The sequence below is a fragment of the Acomys russatus genome, chromosome 13 (genome assembly GCF_903995435.1).
Source record: "Acomys russatus chromosome 13, mAcoRus1.1, whole genome shotgun sequence".
Taxonomy (NCBI): domain Eukaryota; kingdom Metazoa; phylum Chordata; class Mammalia; order Rodentia; family Muridae; genus Acomys; species Acomys russatus.
In genome coordinates, this window is record NC_067149.1 from 3,610,590 (window position 1) to 3,632,541 (window position 21,952).

A 21,952-nucleotide genomic window follows, 5' to 3' on the forward strand; every position below is an offset into this window, starting at 1 on the left:
CTGCTGGGGCTTCAACATGTACCCACTGGTGTACGTGTTCAAGGCTCAGATGAGCCCCAAAAAATTCAACAAAATTTCATTAGCTAATTAAAGTTATCAAGCTGACCACAAGCAGAAAAAGAAGCTGTGCATTTCTTCCTCTTCATACTCCTTTCATTTTTGTATCATTAAATTAATTTAACTTATGTGACACAGTTAACATAAATATACTTATCGAGAAGAAAATTGAAGTTATCAGAGAATATTTTAAAATAAGTGGAAACTTATTCATAATTTCAATCAACCTTGGAGATGTTTAAACAAGACAGGAGAAACACAATAGAATGTTTCAGTTACAACTTATATTTTAATAATAATAATGAGGAGGAAGTGTGAACATCAAACTATCAGCCTACTTAAAATCTTCTATTGTATCTACCCTAATTTTGTTCAGACTTCAGTTGAATATACAAATTAACTTGGAGAGAATATGTTTTATGATATTTTCTTTTATAAATATGAGTTTCTATATTGTTAATAATTTTAATCATGAAAAGTAAGCCCAGAGATAGAATAAGAGTATTTTATCAAAATAGTGTTATGATATCTAAGGCAAATATTTAAAAATGTTAAAAGATTGTAAGAAATTTGAAAGAATTAAAGAAAATACCATTCTTATTGGAATAAATGCTCATTGTTTAAAGAAGAAATTAAGGTATTTATATAATGAAACAGAACAAAATATAGAAAAAATGGGGGTTTTATGTATGAACAAGTTCTCACTAAAGAATAATGATTCAAGAATGATCCCTGGATAAATATTCTGCCCAACCAAAACACAAAATGGAAAAATCAGTAAATACAAACAACTATAGGATATCGTGGAAAGACTCATCATGTGTATACAATAATAAATTTACAACCAATACCTTGGAATGTTCATTCTGATATGCCTGTTGCTGTCAGCGGACTTTGAATGAGGTGAATAGCTTTCTATAGAAAGTACTATACACAATGTCTACATAATGACTTGGACTTTATTTTTCATTAACTAATTGTTTTATTTAAGGCATGTATATAAACATAACATAACTTAATTTTATAACAATCATTTATATTAATATTTTGAGGATCAGAGACATTGAATAGATTGTCAAGGTCATTCTAGTCAGGCACCTTTCTTTAATCGTTTAATAAATCTTTACTGTGCCCATAGTATTTTTATGCAGAAATACACAAATGACTAAATCTATAGTGGAAATCAGGCAGACAGAACCAGTAGTCATCAGCAAATTTTATTAAGCATTTTAGTGTAATATGCATATATGCATATTATATGTACATATAACATATATATATGTATATATATATGTATATATTAGTATATATATTGCCCAAGTTCAGTCTTCTTCCTATGATGTTCTCCTTACTTGACATTAAAATCCAGTGAGTTAGAAAGAAATCATCAGTAAGCCACAAGACTATTAATGTTTCACATTTTCTTCCAGGCCCATTGGATGTTAGTGCATAGTGCTAGTTTATTCTTTTTAAAATAATATTTTGGTTAGTGTTTGAAAGTTTCATGTAATCTTATTTGATCACATTTAGTCTCTGAATATTGTAATTGTAGTCATTAGTGTCCTGTGAAGGGTCACTTCTTAGTGCCTGCAGAGACCTTAATGTTTTCTCTTTGCCTGGTGGGATGTGGGATGGTGACTTCTCTCTGTTCCTTACCAATGGAAATTAATGGAGCTGGAAGGACTTGTACTCTTACTCATTCCTGATGCAACTGATAGTCCTAAGATATCTGTATGCAGTGAAGATGCTGTTGGATGCACAAGACTATCCACAGGATTGTGAGCTTATTTTAAACTTACAATGTAAGCATAGCAATTCATTATAATGTACTGTAATTATGTAAGGTACAACTATTAGGAAAACTAAGTGAAAATTACATGGAACTCTCTCTAGAATTCTTTCAACCTGGTGTAAAATGCATTTTTACTTACTAGCCCAATAAAGAACCACAAAAGTTCAAAAGGAATAAAAAGCAAGTTGTGGCTCCAAAGGAAAAAAATAATTGAAAGGGAATTAATTTCCTTACTATATAAACAGTTGCCCATGTTAATTAAAAACAAACACAAATAAAATACACTAGACAGTTATTTCTTATATGAAGATATTCAAATATATACCTACATAAATTATGAGATATACACAAGATAATTAGTTATTAAGAAAGCAGAATTAAGCAGTCATGGTGGTGCACACCTTTAATCCTAGCACTTGGGAGGCAGAGGCAGGAGGATTGCTGTGAGTATAAAGACAGCCTGGTCTACAAAGCGAGTCCAAGACAGCCAGGGCTACACAGTGAAACCTTGTCCCCAAAATCCAAACCAACCAACCAACCAACCACAACAAAAGCCAGAATTAAAATATTGTAGTGTTGGATTGTATGAGGATGTGGAGAAATGTGTTTTCCTACAATGCTGAGAAGAACATAAGCTCATATTGCATTATGGAAATTTTTTTATGTCACGATTAATCATGCAGGTAAGTTATGATATGAAATTTCTACTGCAGAGTATATAGTTAACAGAAGTTATATCTGATAAAACATGCAGCTACCTGCTTATACATAGAATCATATGGAGTCTCTACTGGTTACTTGTCCTGCCTCTGTGACAAAAAATGTGACAAAAGCTTCCTAAGGAAGGGAGGGTGTATTTTGCCCTACAGTTCCAAGGTAGAGTTCATAATGGCAATAATCTCGTGATGATAGGATGCTGAGGAAGCTGGGCACATCATATTACAGTGATAAAAATTTAAAAAAAGAATGCTAGTGTTCTTCTGGCTTATTATTATTGTTGTTGTTGTCATTGTTGCTATTAAGTCAAAGATCACAGTGAAGCTGAGTCTTCTGATTTGACTTATTCTAACTTGGTAAAGGGCTCACAGGTATGACCAGAGGTCTAGATTTTGCTATTACACAACGAAATGAAAAAGTTTATCATATAGATATTAAAGACACCAGTAGTGGATTTGATGATCACTTTAACCAACTGGACCTGACAGTCCTAGAAGAAACACCGCACAACTACAGAATATTCATCTTTTAAAGTGCTTATGGAACATTCTACAGAATATATTCTATATCAGGCTACAAAACAAGTGTTATTTTTAAATTATTTTTATTGAAAATAAATTGCCATTTAATATAGTATCATCTTAATGTAGTTTTAAAATCATGTAAAGTCTGTTAGATTTTTTTCCTCATTTCTGACCTTCCTTTTTGACCATCCAGACTGACCACCACTGGAAATTATTTTACTTATTTCACTCAAGTGCTCGCTCGGCTTTGAAGCATTTAGCACCAAGCCCCTTTGCATCTTTTTTAATGACAACAGGATGAAACTAGAATTCAATAGGAATTAAAACTAGAAATACATGACAACATCTGGCCATCAATGAATCAAAAAATCACACAGGAAATCAGAATTATTTTGATACAAATACAATCGAATTATCATACCCGAGATTCATGGCATAGCAAAAAGAAGCAATTAACCAAAACGTATAGCTATCACAATGGCTAATAAAAGGAAGAAAACTTTCAAGGCCAAAACATAAGTCATATAGTAAGGAATAAGTAAACTTACAGGAAGATGCAAATAATAAATTTTGAAGCAAAATATCCTATTTCTAACAACAAACAAGATGAACAAAACTGTCTTTGTTTTCCAGAAAAAAAACTAAATACAAATTACAAATATTCATATTGCCCACTAAACAATGGAAAATGCACAATGCAAAATGGGCTTTCATTGTTTTTAATAACATGTTACATTCACGGTGGAAAGTATAGGAAAGTACTCTTTTTGTACTAAATCCTGGTGTATGTGTGGAGGTCAAAGGATGCCCTGTGGGTGCCAGTTCTTTGCTTCCAGTATGTAGGTCCTGGGGATAAAGTTCAGATTAACAGTCTTGGCAGCAGGTACATTTATATACTGAGCCATTTCACCCAATCCTGGAGAACCTATACTTTAGCCATATTTATTGGTAGGTTATTCTGCCTGTGTTTCTTTCTTAGGTGTGTGTGTGTGTGTGTGTGTGTGTGTGTGTGTGTGTGTGTGTGTGTGTGTGTGTGTGCCTGATTGTATATAGTGCATCACATGGCACAGGAATTATATATGTGGCTACCATGTAGGTTAATGGATTTGAACCCAGCTCTTTTTTCACAGCAGAAAGTGATCCTATCTGCTGAGCCATTTCTCTATCCTGTGATTCTGTTTCTAATTCAGACACATTGTTTTTTTGTTGTTGTTGTTTTTGTTTTTGTTTTTGTTTTTTTACAAATGGTCACCATTTTATCTGTAGGAACACTATCAGATGTGTCAAGAAATTGAATCACCAAGATGCAATAAAGTGATCTTACTATATATCTCTATTATGACAATACAAATGCACAAGTTAGGCCCATTAAAAGATGAATAATAACTAATAATAAAGTAGAATAAACAAAGCAATCTACTGTAATAAAAGTGGATTGATATTTATAAATTATTTATTTATGGATTTCCTCCTTGCTATTCTGCACTTCAGTTGGCCAATAATACAGTAAACTGTGGAAAGTGAAAACAGAGGCCAGGGTATGGAATTGAATAATGTGCTTGCTTTCTCTATCAAAATTTAGGGAGAAATTATTTTCTGTCATGCATCATGATAACAAAATCTTATGAAGTTAAAAGACATGAGACCTTCCGATAGTAGAAATCTGGTTCCAGATGTGGCTTTTCATGAGACCTTCCGATAATAGAAATCTGGTTCCAGATGTGGCTGAGACAGCATATTTTTGTTCACTGGGAGAACACTGAGCTATGAAGAGCAATTAACTGTCCAGTATCCATTTGCTCAGATTCCTCGAGATAGATGACCTCTTCCATTACCTTGGTTATTTGCCATTAGAGCAATATGTTTAACTATATGAATATAAACTTCTACCTTAACTCTGTTTGGATAAACCTGTTGGTCTTAAACTTCTCACTGAATTTGTGAAAAAAGTCTTTGTATGGGGATTCTTCTCTGCATTGGTGTATGCAGTTGAAGGATGAGAGCTCAGGAGACCATGAGCTCATTGCTTTTACTTGGCTCTTAAGTTTCTCTTCAATTACGTCCTATCAAAGCCTGTGCTGCTACACTGCAAGCCACCAGTCAGCATGGATGGTCTTTAACTTGATCCCCCCACTCATACATATACCTGTTGACTAAGTAAGGGGTGTGGATGAAGCCGAGTGAATGTGTGTCATCCACGTGAATGAAACTATGTCATGGACCCCAAATAGCTCAGACCCATTGAAGTGACAAAGCTTTCCCATGCTGCATGAATGACGCTGGTGAATGACTGACCATTAACTAAAAGCAGTGTTAGCAGAAACTATCAACCACAGCTTCCTCCTTGTGGATGATGGCATCCTGAAATCATTTCCCTAAAGAAATACCCTACCACAATTAGCTAATGCACCACTTCCTACTCCAGCTCTACAAAATAAAGCACATCTCCTCATTCAGTTGTAAATAATGAATCCACTCTTCATTCCACATTATATAATAAGCACTCTGAGCAACCTGGCTGCTTGTGTATCTCCATCTAAGAGCTCAGCTTTTCTATATGAGTGTATGTCTGTGTGTCTGTCCTTTCTGCATCACCTTATTGCCTCATTCAGGTCAAGCCCAAAGCCAAGCAGGTCTTAGGACTTAGGGTACATTTTACATAATTTATTCATTAATGCATGTTGCATGGTTAATACTGCTCTTTCTCATGGCCTTTTGAGCTTAGCAGGCTAATTCGTTCTCTGCATCAACAAGAGATTATATTTTTAAAAATTGTGTCAGAGTTAATGTCAGTACCATTCTAATGACAGTCTTTGTTTTCTTAATTGATTACTTCTTCTAAATATTAGAAATGAAAATATTCAAATTCTCCTTTCATTTGCAGACTCTCTTCCAGGAACTCGTGATACATATGCAGTTCTAACTCATAATACCAAATGCTTAAGTGTACTAAGACTTTGTACAAAACTACTATAGACTTCTGTTCTAAAGTAAAAGTTATCTGCAAACTTCCTTCACATTTCTATTTAAATTACTCTCTGTATAAAGTTTAGTACAATGCAGATTCCACAGGCATTTGAACACTAAGCTGAAAAATATCACAGCAATTTTCTGCCAGTTGTAATTTGATATGCTATAAACTCTTGAAAAATCAGAGATGATAGCAAATATGACAACTGACCTTTAGTTATAATACCAGAAATGTGATACCATAAAGATATCTGGGCTCATTTTCTTCTGTTGAGGCCATTTTGAGAAAAAAGTTCTTGCTCTGAATATTTACTAGGAAGGGCCCTGAGTTTATGCTGTGTGTTTCATGACAATGCACATGAGAATCAATTCTGTGCTACCAAGCATTTATCCTATCTCTCTGAAAAAACAAAACCATAGCTTTGCTTTTATTTTGTTTATTTGTTTCAGCAAGCAGATAAAGGACCATTTATCATAGTATGTGAGAAAAGCAACAGTGCAGGCAAGTTGTAAATCTCAGCAGGTTCTGTTGGGAGGGAGATGAATTAACATGAAGAGAGAAAGTCATGTTTCTGACTCAATGTTTAAAAAAACAACAACCAGGAAACAAAAAAACAGGCATGCTTAGCAATGGAGGTCTGTAAGCAGTTACATTATTTCCTTAAATGAACAGAATGTGTTAGCACTGGATGATTTATCCTTCTTCTAATACAGTCCCTAAATGTTTGAGACTTCTTTCACTAGAAGATCAGGATAAGAGAGATAAATGTTATATGAATGTGTATATGGATGATGTCATGGTTTGAATGCAAAATGTGTCCTCTGGACTCATTTGTTTAAACATGATGATGCTTGGAAGACATAATTGAGTCAGTGGCAGAGGTCTTTAAGGTTAAAGTCCCTCCCCACTTACTGTGTCCTTAAACTTGATGCTTCCTCCATCGTTTCAAATACATGCCAAGACAATATAAAACTTCTGTTCTTTCTACTTCCTATCTTATCATTATCTAAATAACGTAAGCTAAAAGTCTGAGCACAGATGCTTGGCTCTCATTTCTTTCCAGACACTGAACAACTCTGTATAGCCTCCTCCATCTTTTTTATGGTGGTCTCCTCGCCACTTTTACGATTCTTAACAAGGTTCTATTGTCCACAGTCACTGCCAATGCAGAATCTCTTGTTTGTGCTTTTATCCTGAGTCGCTGCTGTTAAAAATATTTTCACTATTTATCCCAGAATCGGAGATCATTAATCCTTTTGGACATACTCAGCATCTCTCCCTTTGTGTAGTGCCAAAACATTTCTGTACTGTAACTGAAATACCTATGAATTTCCCACATATGAAAATATATAAATAGAATAGACAGAAATAAATGAAATTATTTGAATTTTGAAAATCTTGTTCATGCCATAAAAGACTGAAACTACAGAGATTGTCCATATATTCTTCTTTATCCATTCACTCACTCATATATTAATTTGTTTTACATTGTGGAAAATCATTATGTACCTGTTCAAAATATGAATTTATAAACTAAAATCTATTAAAAGAAGATGTATAAGAGTCCTCTGTTCTCTATATATACATAAGGTACAAAAGTGAGCTGGGAGCTAGCACAGTGGCCAAGAACACTTGTTGTTCTTGCTGAGGACTGAAGTTTGGTCCCCAGAACCCACAGGAGATGGCCTAGAACTGCGTGTAATTCCACATTCCAGAACATACAATATCCTGTTCTGGTCTCCATTTGCATTTGATCATACATGTGCACAGAAATGATACAATAAAATCTTAAAAAGGAAAATAACTATTCCTAGGCCCACTTTCTTTTTTTTTTTTTTTATTAATTTATTCTTGTTACATCTCAATGTTTATCCCATCCCTGTATCCTCCCATTCCTCCCCCCCCCCATTTTCCCATTATTCCCCACCCCTATGACTGTTCCTGAGGGGGATTACGTCCCCCTATATATTCTCATAGGGTATCAAGTCTCTTCTTGGCTACTTGCTGTCCTTCCTCTGAGTGCTACCAGGTCTCCCCCTCCAGGGGACATGGTCAAATGTGAGGCACCAGAGTACGTGAGAAAGTCATATCACACTCTCCACTCAACTGTGGAGAATATTCTGACCATTGGCTAGATCTGGGAAGGGGTTTAAAGTTTACCTCCTATATTGTCCTTGGCTAGTGCCTTAGTTTGAGCGGGACCCCTGGGCCCAAATCTGCCTATCATATTGTTCTACTTGTAGATTTCTAGGACCCTCTGGATCCTTTTATTTTGCTGTTCTCCCATGCGTCTCTCATTTAGAGTTCCAATAGGATGCCTTCCCCTCTGTCCCAGTTTCCTGGTAAGTGAAGGCTTTTGTGGGACATGCCCCTTGGGCTAGTATGCAGATATAAGTGAGTATATACCATTTGATTCTTTCTGCTTCTGGGTTAACTCACTCATTATGATCATTTCTAGCTCAATCCATTTATCCACAAATTTCGGGAATTCCTTGTTTTTAATAGCTGAGTAGTATTCCATAGTGTATATGTACCACAGTTTCTTTATCCACTCTTCTACTGAGGGACACTTAGGCTGTTTCCATGTTCTGGCTATTATGAATAAGGCTGCTATGAACATGGTTGAGCAAATTTTCTTGTTGTGTGCTGGAGCATCTTCTGGGTATATTCCAAGGAGTGGAATAGCTGGGTCTTGAGGAAGCCCTATTCCCATTTTTCTGAGATAGCACCAGATAGATTTCCAAAGTGGCTGTACTAGTTTGCATTCCCACCAGCAATGGAGGAGTGTTCCTCTCTCCCCACATCCTCGCCAGCATGTGGTGTCGCTTGAATTTTTGATCTTAGCCATTCTGATGGGTGTAAGATGGAATCTCAGAGTTGTTTTGATTTGCATTTCCCTGATGACTAAGGAGGTTGAGCATTTCTTTAAGTGTTTCTCAGCCATTTGATACTCCTCTGTTGAGAATTCTCTGTTTAGTTCCAAGCCCCATTTCTCAATTGGGTTATTCGGTTTGGTGGTGTTTAATTTCTTGAGTTCTTTATATATTTTGGATATTACACCTTTGTCAGATGTAGGGTTGGTGAAGATTTTTTCCCAGTCTGTAGGCTGTCGCTTTGTTCTCTTGACAGTGTCTCCTGCCTAGGCCCACTTTCTATTAACTACTAAGGAAAGGTAGCTATAATTTTTTGTCAGAGAAGATTCTAGAAGAATTCATATGGATAATGCTTACTAGCTCACTTTCTGATATTTTTTTCTCCCTCCAGTGTTTTGTATATATAGAATCATTTTTCTTGTTTTATTTTGTAATAGTTCTGTTTTGTTTCCTTTCCTGTAAGGAAATATTTGAACATAAAAGCAATTTAAGGAAAGAGGGTCTATTTTGGCTAAAACTTCAAGAGGATGTATTCTATGATGACAGAAAAAGCATGGTGACAGGAACTGGTCACATTACATGCACACTCAGGAAACAGAGACTGTACACAGGAAGTGGGGATGGCAATAAAACCTTAAAGCCCACTTCCTGTCACCCACTCCTTCCAGCTTCCAAAAATTAGTTTTTTCAAATAGCACCACTAGGTAAGGACCTAGTGTGTAAACACATGGGACACCTAAGCACCAGCTCTATAAAGATATGATTTTTTTTTGTTACAGATATAAGATAGCATTCTTATTACGTCTTTAAGAACAATTCTTTCTTGGAGTAGCTTCCGTTTATATTATAGCACACTCCATTAAGAAACACTGGTCATTCATTCATTTGACATTTTGATAATGAACCACATTGGCTGTTTTTGCCCCTTTAAGAAAATCAATTTTCTGGGAGCCTCAGCAGACTTTCTCAGTTCCTTTAAACAGTACTCTGTCCCAATCCATTATACTAAATAAGCAAATACAGGAAAAATAAAGAGATTTGCTGTTTGCTGATTTTTTTCAGCATAAGTTTCTTATGCACATTGTAACAAAAGCCCAATATATTGAATGTATTTATGGAATATAATATATAATATCTTGGTTGTGATTTTCTTTAAAATAAAGTTAATTCAGTTATTAGGATGAACCATTTAATATATAATTGTGTGTGTATTTGTTAAATAAAAATGTCTAAGCATTAAAACATTACTGTTTTAACCTATCTAGATAAAAATTATAAGACAACCTATGCAATGAGGTGCAAAGATCATTGCTTCATAGTAGTAATAAGGAACTACTATAAATGTCTACATGGATTCCCTGGACAACTGGCACCTATAAGATGATTATGTAGTGTGACTTTTTCTGAGGTTACATGAACAAGTATCAACCCACTCCAAATAGAGCAACAATGACTGACCAAATAACCATCTTTCAAAGACTAACTTGGTGAACGAATGATTTTATTGGGGTAACGTATAGGAATGTAGGGGCAGAGTTTCCTATAGGAGCAGGCACAATTCAAAGACAGATATACCACCAAAAGGACCACACCAGCACAAATGACAACTCACAAGCCTTTAGTCGGAGGACTTTCTGCACAATTTGAAGACTCTTGGGTATGTTGGAAACTCTAACTTAAACAACAATTCTTTCTGCTTTTATTATCTTGAAGAAGGAGGTACTTTGTGAATCTAGTAAGTTTTAGGGACTTGCTTAGACTTTGGAGTTGTTTACATCTTGGGTCTGACAGGGCATCCTTCCGGGATAGCTGTTTCAACCCCCCCAGGAAATTGACACAAGAGCACATGTGTTGCTTACTCGTATAACTCCCAATTTAAGTAATAAAAACTCAAATTCTAACTTGAAATCACTACCTGGCTTGAAAGAAATACTAACTACTTAAAAAGACACTAGTGTATCTCAGTTTAACCATTGAAATTAAGAGTCCCCCTTTCCCATGGGAGTTTCTGTGGGAATCTCATGCTAGGAGAAAGAAAAAGAGCCAACTAGATGGGAACTTGTTTCGCAGAAACAGTCGTTACACAGTTCTAGCAACTTGTCTTCCTATTTACAGGGTAAGATGAAGCCTAGTCAACAATGGATCAGTGATGGGTAAGACCACACATGGGCCTGGTCTGCTTAGTTGGGCATGTTCTTGTTTTCTTAACTAGACACTAATAATCTCTGTCTAGGATCCACAAGAAAGACGAGATTACTGAGTTTGTTTATCCCTCTTTCTAAAATGTTCACATTGAATGAATACCTTTTTCGTGCTTTCTGCTATTAATTTGGGACCTCTAATTGATCTATTAAGGATGGGTTGCTGAACTCAACTTTGGGCTAAGGATTTGAGCCAAAATATGTGTACAAGCACACATTTTATTTATTTTTGTTTAAAACAAAGGAGAAAATTGTGCTGTAACAAAAACTCATAAATTTCTATGAATATTTGATTAAATAAACATTATCTTAAGCCAGATTGTTTTACAGGTTCTGCCAACTTTTCTGAACAAAAGGTTTAAACATGGGAAAATGTTTCGTTAACGTTACATGAAATAACTCTATGCAACAGCTTGTTAGAGACAGACCGATATACTAATACTTATCAGGGCTGCATCTCCAGTTTGAAATCATAGTAATATGATGTCAGAGTGTTAACTGGCGATCCGCATTGAAGTTTGGAAGCACAGTAGGAAATACAAATTGCATACCTTGAGAACAAATGTCTATATCCCATCAGTTGTAGATGTGTTTGTGTTTGGACTGTGAAATAAACATCCTTGACTAGAAAAAGGGAGGAGGTTGTTAGAACACAGATGCTGCCAATGGCCTCACAGAACCAGCAATGCTCCCTGCAGTCTTTCTCCAGAGGTGCTGCTATAACCTCTGCAAGCATTATCCCTAAAGTTCCCATAATACAAAGGAGGCAACCTGACAGAAGACAGGCAGTATTGTCCACATATGGCTCATATTAACTAAGGTTTCTGCCTCCCGATGTAGGATCTTTCCTTCCACAGGAGCTACCTCTGTTTAGTGGAACTAATTCTCTGTCATGTTTTGAATACCTATTGTTCTTTCTGTGGCATTTCTAAATTAAGAAAGCTCTCATCTGAAGGAGTTGCATCTGAGCACCTTTTGGGCACCTTTCTTTTACACATATTTTCTCTCTCTCTCTCTCTCTCTCTCTCTCTCTCTCTCTCTCTCTCTCTCTCTGTTTATGTAACAGAGATATTGTTAAGTCAAATTGGAATGAATTGCTCTTGAACTATCACAGAATTAATGCCATTGACTTTCATGGATTCTGTTTAAAGTTTGAAGTCAGTAAGCATGATAGAAAAATCAAGACTTAGCTATGATACTTCCTTTAAAGAAAACGCCTATGAGAATAAGGGAAAGAAGCACAGAGTTCATTTGTTACATTAATGTCTTGGCTTAATGGGTGATAATGGCTATAATCAGAGATTTGATCCATAGTCTACATTGAATTATCATCCCCCTTGACCCTCCCAGGAAGAACTGCTCCATAGTAATTTTTATACTAATGATTTTAGTTGCTCTCTAAAATATTGGGTGATTTATTTAAAAAAAAAAAAACTTAAGAAATGAGAGATATGGTGGTCCCAGAGAAGCTCTATGTATGTTAGATTATATGCTTTCATATTCTACTGAACCTGAAATCAAGAGGCTCTTTTTGTTTTACTTACTGATTGCTGTTCAAATGTTTCTCAGGTCCCTGAGAAAGATTGCCTTGTGTCTCAAAGCTAGTAAGATATTTTAAAGAGCATTAACATATGAGGGAGTGAAAAAAGTAGTAATTAGCAAATGCTTCCAAGAAGACACTTGACATTAGTGTATTCCAGAAGGTGAAAAGCAGAACCAAATATTTCATGGAGATGAAGGGCATCTTAGTCACCATCACACAGATGGAAGTCATGTAACCAGGGCAACTGCCATCACACCAATCTATCTAAACAGATGACAAGGCCTATTCAATCAAACTGTAAGGGCCAGTATTTCCAGTCATTTCACACATGCAAAAACAAATCCTTCACCAGTTCACCACCAACATTTTGAATGTGTAAAGCTTAATCTTTCCTATGATGATTACTAATGTAATCTTGTCACCCAAAGTGATGGTTTGGAATCTTGGTATGTACAAAGCCAAGGTGTTCACCAAAAATACATAAAAGAGTAGAAAATACTTATTTCCTGTGGCACAGTGAGAACATGCGAGCAACTTGTAAAGCAAAGCCTTCAGAGAACAAAGAAAGAATGAGGTTGGCTCATTCCTGAGAATGCTCAGTTGAGAGGTACATTTCATGGTTAGGTTAATTATGTAAATTAAGAAGAATATCTAGGAGATAAATTTTGTGGTATGCTTTGCTCAATGTCTTGAAACATATTTAAAAAGCTAAAATGCTAAATGTTGATACCTATGGGCATGCTCAGCTGTCTTTATACTGGGATAGTTGAAAATAAAGAAAAGGATGTTTTGAAGGTGTTAAGAGAGTCTGTAGGGTCAAACCCAAGCCCTAGAAGCCTTTAAACACTAGGCTCCACACCTTTGCTAAATGCAGCAGTGGAAGAGTTAAGTACTAGTGCAAACATGATGAAAATATGTTCAGAGTGGCCACATGGGGAAGATGAACAAATAAGACCTACAGTGACTCACCCAAGTTCATCTTTGTGCTGTTGACAAGAGCTTTATGCTCAAACAGAAGGTGAGAAGTATGCATAGTGAGTAACTCCATATCACATTCTGGTTCTGCTCATCATTGCACCATATTTGACTCAGCTGCAATCAGCCTTGAAGTTGTCAGCATTGTGAACTTTCTCCTTAGGAAACATGTTCTTTTTCTGCCTGGCACATGGTTGTCAGCCTTTCTTTTTCTGTTGTGTGGGACTCCTGAAGAATGTATAATTTTTTGGAGTCATTGTTTCAACAGCCTGGTAGCCAACAGGAGTGGCACAATTTTCTCTTTAGAATAGTTCCTCTCTTGTAAGTCCAGTTAAAATATGCACCAATATATGAGTATGCCACTAACAAGTTGAACCTCATTTACTAGTTCTTAAACTCAGGTTATTAATCTCTTGACTTCATGAAACATTATTTTTCAATTTCTATAATGCACTTAATTATGTAAAATGATCTTTATGAGACTGCCATTAAGACAGTTTTAAAAGAATATTTGAGTTCCACGTCCACAAGAAAAAAATCAGGGAGATCCAAGATGGCGGCGAGCAGTGTGGACCGCGTTTGGAGGCTCCAGTGAACAATTCAGGGAATTGCACAGATTTCTGAGCCAGGAACACCGAGGTCCAAACATCACGGCAGCAGGAGTGCTCCACGGTTCGGAGGGACCAGGGTGCGGAGGAACTGCGTGCCCCTGCACACGGGAGGAGTGTGGTTTTTCTCTGAGCGGAGCGGCAGCGGCAGAGGCAGCAGCACCAGCGGCACCAGCAGCGGCGGCTGAGGTTTGCAGCTCATAGCCTTCCGGTGGAGGCGATTGGTGTGGTGGCTGGTGGGAATTGCTGCGGGAGAGGGGACTCGGGGCAGGATTTGGGTCGCGTGGAGCCTTTGGACCCAGACTGGACTCGGAGGACAGTTCGGCCCAGCAAACAATTCTGCCTGAGGCACTAACTCAGCGTGGCCATAGCTCCCCTGCTGTGGCGCAGGCTTAGTTGAGCACGCTGCTCCACACTAGGCACCACCTCAGCTCAGCGGCAGCTCCCCTGCGGTGACACAGTCTGGGCGGAGCACTTGTTCCACCACTGGCGCTAACTCAGAGCAGCTGCAGTTCTCCTGCTGTGGTGCAGGCTTGGTGACGTGCTCAGTTCCATCCTAGGCACCACCTCAGCTCAGCGGCAGCTCCCCTGCGGTGACACAGTCCGGGCGGAGCACTTGTTCCACCACTGGCGCTAACTCAGAGCAGCCGCAGTTCTCCTGCTGTGGCACAGGCTGGACAGAGCTCTCGGTTCCACCAGCTCTAAGACACAGTGTGCAGTTTGAATCCAGAATTCCTGGCTGAGATTGGTGGTCAGTTCGGGCCCTGAGTCAATAACTGACCACAGCACGCACTTTGGGCCAAAAGGCCCTAGTGGAGCTTGGTGCGTAGTCCCAGCCCAAAAATTCTGGCTGGACCCTGTGTGCATTTTGGGCCCAAAATCCCTAGCTGAGCTTGGCAGATGGTTCAGGCCCTGAGAATCTAGCTGAGTTCTGCCCGTGGTTCGGTCCCAGTGCTCCTGGCTGGACTTGGCAGGGAACACAGAAGGCTGTGGATACCTTGGCCTGACCCAACGCTCATTCAGAGACCCAGAACAATTGCAGGATCCACAGCAGAGGGGGACTGAGGATCACTGGCTGTGAGAGACCAGAACAACAGGGCTAACCTCCTAACATCCACACCAGTGAAGCTTTGAGCTTGCAGCCTAGGGAAATCATAAGAAAACAAGTGAATCTATCGTCAGACACCCTCCATTCAACTCTGGAAGCTACCCAACAAAAACAAAGACGGCAAGATGTCTAAAGGACAACTAAAAAGCATACGCAAAAAACCCCAAAACAACATGGCGTCTCCAGTTTCCAGCTATCCCAAAGAAAACCACCCAGAGAACTCAAATACAACGGAAATACAAGAAAATGACCTCAAATCCTTAGTAATGAGGATGATAATGGAGGAAACAAATAAAATTCGTAATCAAATGCAGGAAGACGCAGACAAACAGGTGAGAGACATAAAAGAAGCACATAGAGTGGAACTGGAAAAATTGCAGGAAAATGCAAACAACCAGATGAAAGAAATAAGTAAAACGGTTCAAGCTCTGAAGACCTATAAAGAGGCAATGGAAGAAACTCAGGAATATACAAAAAATCAGATGAAAGAAATCAAAAAATCAGTTCAAGATCTGAAAATGAAAATGGATTCAATGATAAACACACAGACAGAAGAAAAACGAGAACGTGAGACCTCAGAGAAGAAGGCAAGCAACACAGAGGTGAGCTTTTCTAACAGAATCCAAGAGATGGAAGAACGAATCTCAGGGCTAGAAGATACAATCACAGATATTGAATCAACCATTAAAGAAAATGCCAAATCTGGAAAACTCCTGACACAAAACATCCAAGAAATTAAGGACACCATGAAAAGAAGAAATCTGCGGATAATAGGCATTGAAGAAAGAGAAGACATCAGACTCCAGGGCCCAGAAACTATTCTCAACAAAATCATAGAAGAAAATTTCCCCAATCTAAAGAAAGAGATGCCTATAAACATACAAGAGGCCTACAGAACACCAAATAGAATTGACCAGAAAAGAAAAACTGCCCGCCACATAATAATCAAAACACAAAACATGCAGAACAAAGAAAAAATATTAAAAGCTGCAAGGGAAAAGGGCCAAATAACATTTAATGGTAAACCTATCAGAATTATACCTGACTTCTCAGCAGAGACCATAAAAGCCAGAAGGGCCTGGACAGAGATCCTGCAAACCCTAAGAGAACACAGATGCCAGGCCAGACTACTTTACCCAGCAAAATTATCAATAACCATTGATGGAGAAAACAAAATATTCCATGACAAAAACAAATTCAAACAGTACCTATCCACAAACCCAGCTTTACAGAAGGTACTAGAAGGGAAACTCCATCCCAAAGGGTCAAGCTACAACCAAAACTACCCAGGAAATAGATAACTATCCCATGGCAAAAACACAACTACACAAACGCTTGACTGGAAACAACATCAAAATTAAGACTCTTAACAGTCACTGGTCATTAATATCTCTCAACATCAATGGCCTCAATTCTCCAATAAAAAGACACAGACTAACTGAATGGGTACATAAACAAGACCCAACATTCTTCTGCATCCAAGAAACACATCTCACCCATAATGAAAGGCATTACCTCAGGGTAAAAGGTTGGAAAAAATATTCCAAGCAAATGGTCACAAGAAGCAAGCAGGTGTAGCCATTTTAGTATCGAACAAAATAGATTTTCAACCAAAATTAATCAAAAGGGATGAGGAAGGACACTTCATACTCATCAAAGGTAAAGTCAACCAAGATGACATCACAATTCTGAACATCTATGCTCCCAATACAAGGGCACCCACATATGTAAAAGATCTCCTAAAAAAGCTTAAACCACACATCGATCCCCACACAATAATAGTGGGAGACTTCAACAGCCCACTCTCACTGAAGGATAAGTCATTGAAACAGAAACTAAGCCGAGAAATAACATCATTAACCAATGCCATGGGTCAAATGGATCTAACAGATATCTATAGAACCTTTCACCGAAACAAGAAAGAATATACCTTCTTCTCTGCACCCCATGGAACCTTCTCCAAAATTGATCACATCGTAGGTCACAAAGCAAGCCTCAACAGATACAAGAGGATTGAAATAATACCTTGTATCCTATCAGATCACCATGCTCTTAGGCTGCAATTCAACAACAACAGAAATAACAAAAAGCCTACACGTTTGTGGAAACTAAACAACTCTCTGCTAAATGACAACTGGGTCAGGGAAGAAATAAAGAAAGAAATCAAGGAGTTTCTGAAATTCAATGAAAATGAAGAAACAACATACCCAAATTTGTGGGATACATTGAAAGCAGTGCTAAGAGGAAAATTCATAGCACTAAGTGCCTTTAAAAAGAAATTGGAAACATCGCACATAAGCATCTTAACAACACAACTGGAAGCCCTAGAAAAAAAAGAAGCAGAAACACCCAAGAGGAGTAGACGCCTGGAAATAATCAAACTCAGGGCTGAAATTAACAAATTAGAAACTAAGAAAACAGTCCAAAGAATCAACAAAACCAAAAGCTGGTTCTTTGAGAAAATCAACAAGATAGACAGACCATTAGCCAAACTAACTAAAAGGCAGAGAGACAGTATTGAAATCAACAAAATCAGAAATGAAAAGGGAGACATAACAACAGACACTGAAGAAATTCAAAGAATCATAAGATCCTACTTTGAAGGCATATATGCCACAAAATTTGAAAATCTAAGGGAAATGGACGATTTTCTTGATCAAGTTCACTTGCCAAAATTGAATGAAGAACAGATAAACAAGTTAAATAGTCCCATATCCCCTACAGAAATAGAAGCAATCATCGATGGTCTCCCAACCAAAAAAAGCCCAGGGCCAGATGGTTTCAGTGCAGAATTCTACCAGACCTTTAAGGGCGAGCTAATACCGATACTCTTCAAGCTACTCCAAAAGATAGAAATGGATGGAAAATTACCAAATTCATTCTATGAGGCCATAGTCTCATTGATACCTAAACCTCACAAAGACTCAACAAAGAAAGAGAATTTCAGACCAATTTCTCTTATGAACATAGATGCAAAAATACTAAATAAAATACTTGCAAAACGAATACAGGAGCACATCAAAGATATCATTCATCATGACCAAGTAGGCTTCATTCCAGGCATGCAGGGTTGGTTTAATATACGGAAATCCATCAATGTAATCCACCATATAAACAAACTGAAAATAAAAAACCACATGATCATCTCCTTGGATGCAGAGAAAGCATTTGATAAAATTCAACACCCATTCATGTTTAAAGTTTTAGAGAGATCGGGGATACAAGGCACTTTCCTCAACATAATAAAGGCTATATACAGCAAGCCAATAGCCAAAATCAAAGTAAATGGTGAGATACTCAAGGAAATTCCTCTCAAATCGGGAACAAGGCAAGGCTGCCCACTCTCTCCATATCTCTTCAATATAGTACTCGAAGTTCTAGCCAGAGCAATAAGACAACAAAAGGAGATCAAGGGTATCCAAATGGGAAAGGAGGAAGTCAAATTATCCCTCTTTGCAGATGATATGATAGTGTACATAAGTGACCCTCAAAACTCCACCAGAGAACTCCTAAAGCTGATAAACACCTTCAGCAAATTGGCTGGATACAAATTAACTCAAAAAAGTCTGTAGCCTTCCTATACACAAATGACAAGCTTGCAGAGGAAGAAATTAGGAAAACCACACCCTTCACATTAGCCACAAGCAATATAAAATATCTAGGAGTTACCCTAACTAAGCAAGTGAAGGACTTGTATGAAAAAAATTTCAAAACTCTGAAGAAAGAGATTGAAAATGACCTGAGAAGATGGCGTGATCTTCCTTGCTCATGGATCGGGAGAATTAACATAGTAAAAATGGCCATCCTACCAAAAGCAATCTACAGATTCAATGCAATCCCTATCAAAATAACTACACAATTTTTTAAAGACATTGAAAGTTCAATTCTGAACTTCATATGGAAAAACAAAAACCCAGAATAGCTAAAACAATCTTGTACAATAAAAGATGCTCTGGAGGAATCTCCATACCTGATCTCAAACTGTACTATAAAGCAATAGTACTTAAAACAGCATGGTACTGGCACAGCAACAGGCTGGTTGATCAGTGGAATCGAATCGAAGACCCAGATATGAATCCACACACATATGGTCACTTGATTTTTGACAAAGAGGCCAATTCCATTCAATGGAAAAAGGATAGCATCTTCAACAAATGGTGCTGGTCTAACTGGAGGTCTATGTGTAAAAAAATGAAACTGGACCCATATTTGTCACCTTGCACAAAACTCAAATCCAAGTGGATTAAAGACCTCAACATAAAACCAGAGACACTAAGCCACTTAGAAGAAAAAGTGGGAAAGAGCCTGGAACATATTGGCACAGTAGACAACTTCCTGAACAGAACACCAACGGCCCAGGCCTTAATGTCAACCATTAATAAATGGGACCTCATGAGGCTGAGAAGCTTCTGTAAGGCAGGAGACACTGTCAAGAGAACAAAGCGACAGCCTACAGACTGGGAAAAAATCTTCACCAACCCTACATCTGACAAAGGTGTAATATCCAAAATATATAAAGAACTCAAGAAATTAAACACCACCAAACCGAATAACCCAATTGAGAAATGGGGCTTGGAACTAAACAGAGAATTCTCAACAGAGGAGTATCAAATGGCTGAGAAACACTTAAAGAAATGCTCAACCTCCTTAGTCATCAGGGAAATGCAAGTCAAAACAACTCTGAGATTCCATCTTACACCCATCAGAATGGCTAAGATCAAAAATTCAAGCGACACCACATGCTGGCAAGGATGTGGGGAGAGAGGAACACTCCTTCATTGCTGGTGGGAATGCAAACTAGTACAGCCACTTTGGAAATCTATCTGGTGCTATCTCAGAAAAATGGGAATAGGGCTTCCTCAAGACCCAGCTATTCCACTCCTTGGAATATACCCAGAAGATGCTCCAGCACACAACAAGAAAATTTGCTCAACCATGTTCATAGCAGCCTTATTCATAATAGCCAGAACATGGAAACAGCCTAAGTGTCCCTCAGTAGAAGAGTGGATAAAGAAACTGTGGTACATATACACTATGGAATACTACTCAGCTATTAAAAACAAGGAATTCCCGAAATTTGTGGATAAATGGATTGAGCTAGAAATGATCATAATGAGTGAGTTAACCCAGAAGCAGAAAGAATCAAATGGTATATACTCACTTATATCTGCATACTAGCCCAAGGGGCGTGTCCCACGAAAGCCTTCACTTACCAGGAAACTGGGACAGAGGGGAAGGCATCCTATTGGGACTCTAAATGAGAGATGCATGGGAGAACAGCAAAATAAAAGGATCCAGAGGGTCCTAGAAATCTACAAGTAGAACAATATGATAGGCAGATTTGGGCCCAGGGGTCCCGCTCAAACTAAGGCACCAGCCAAGGACAATACAGGAGGTAAACTTTAAACCCCTTCCCAGATCTAGCCAATGGTCAGAACATTCTCCACAGTTGAGTGGAGAGTGTGATACGACTTTCTCACGTACTCTGGTGCCTCACATTTGACCATGTCCCCTGGAGGGGGAGACCTGGTGGCACTCAGAGGAAGGACAGCAAGTAGCCAAGAAGAGACTTGATACCCTATGAGAATATATAGGGGGACGTAATCCCCCTCAGGAACAGTCATAGGGGAGGGGAATAATGGGAAAATGGGGGGGGGGAGGAATGGGAGGATACAAGGGATGGGATAAACATTGAGATGTAACAAGAATAAATTAATAAAAAAAAATAGTTGAAGTAAAAAAAAATCATGATATAAAATTGCAAGTCAAAGTATAACTTCTATAAATAATGTTTGTCTCAGCTTGTGATCTATAGTTTCAGTAATGTCAAAGATGATTTTCCTAAGTTATAGAAATGATTTCGTATGCTCTCAGTTAATGGATTTCCCCCAAAAGCTTTACAAAGAGCCCCCAGTGAGGATTATCCTAATTTCTTCAACACACAGCTATAATCTACCTATAACTACATTTGCAGAAGGAAATACCCACAAGTTGAATGTCAAAGACAAAAAAAAAATTATTGTTGTAATAACATAAATGTAGGTTCATGAAAGGAGTGGACATTACTTTTCCTATCAGAGTGAGCTTTATTAGGAGAGATAAAGAGGGCGAAGAGGAGAGGGAGGATGAAGAGGGAGGAAAGAAGAAAGGGAGACAAGGATTTAGGGAGAGAGAGAGAGAGAGAGAGAGAGAGAGAGAGAGAGAGAGAGAGAGAGAGAGAGAGAGAGAGAGAGAGAGACAGAGAGAGAGACAGAGAGAGAGACAGAGAGAGAGACAGAGAGACTGACTCAAGTCACAGGGTCCATGATCAGGCATTGAAGTTGGAGAATATTAGGGCTATGAAGCAGCATCCTGTAGACAGAATGATTGAGAGAAACAGTGAGGTAGCTTACCTTCCAAAAGCTGACCAGGAGCTGCCTTAGGAGAGATGAGCATTATGTACAATATGATGGTGGACCTAAAGGAAGGAGGATTAAAAACACTGTAATAAGCTTGATTTCTGAGCTTTTATGATAAGGATGGGATTAGCCTTGCCTATCTTATATTCCACAGAGGAAGGCCCTAGTTGGGCTATACACTTACC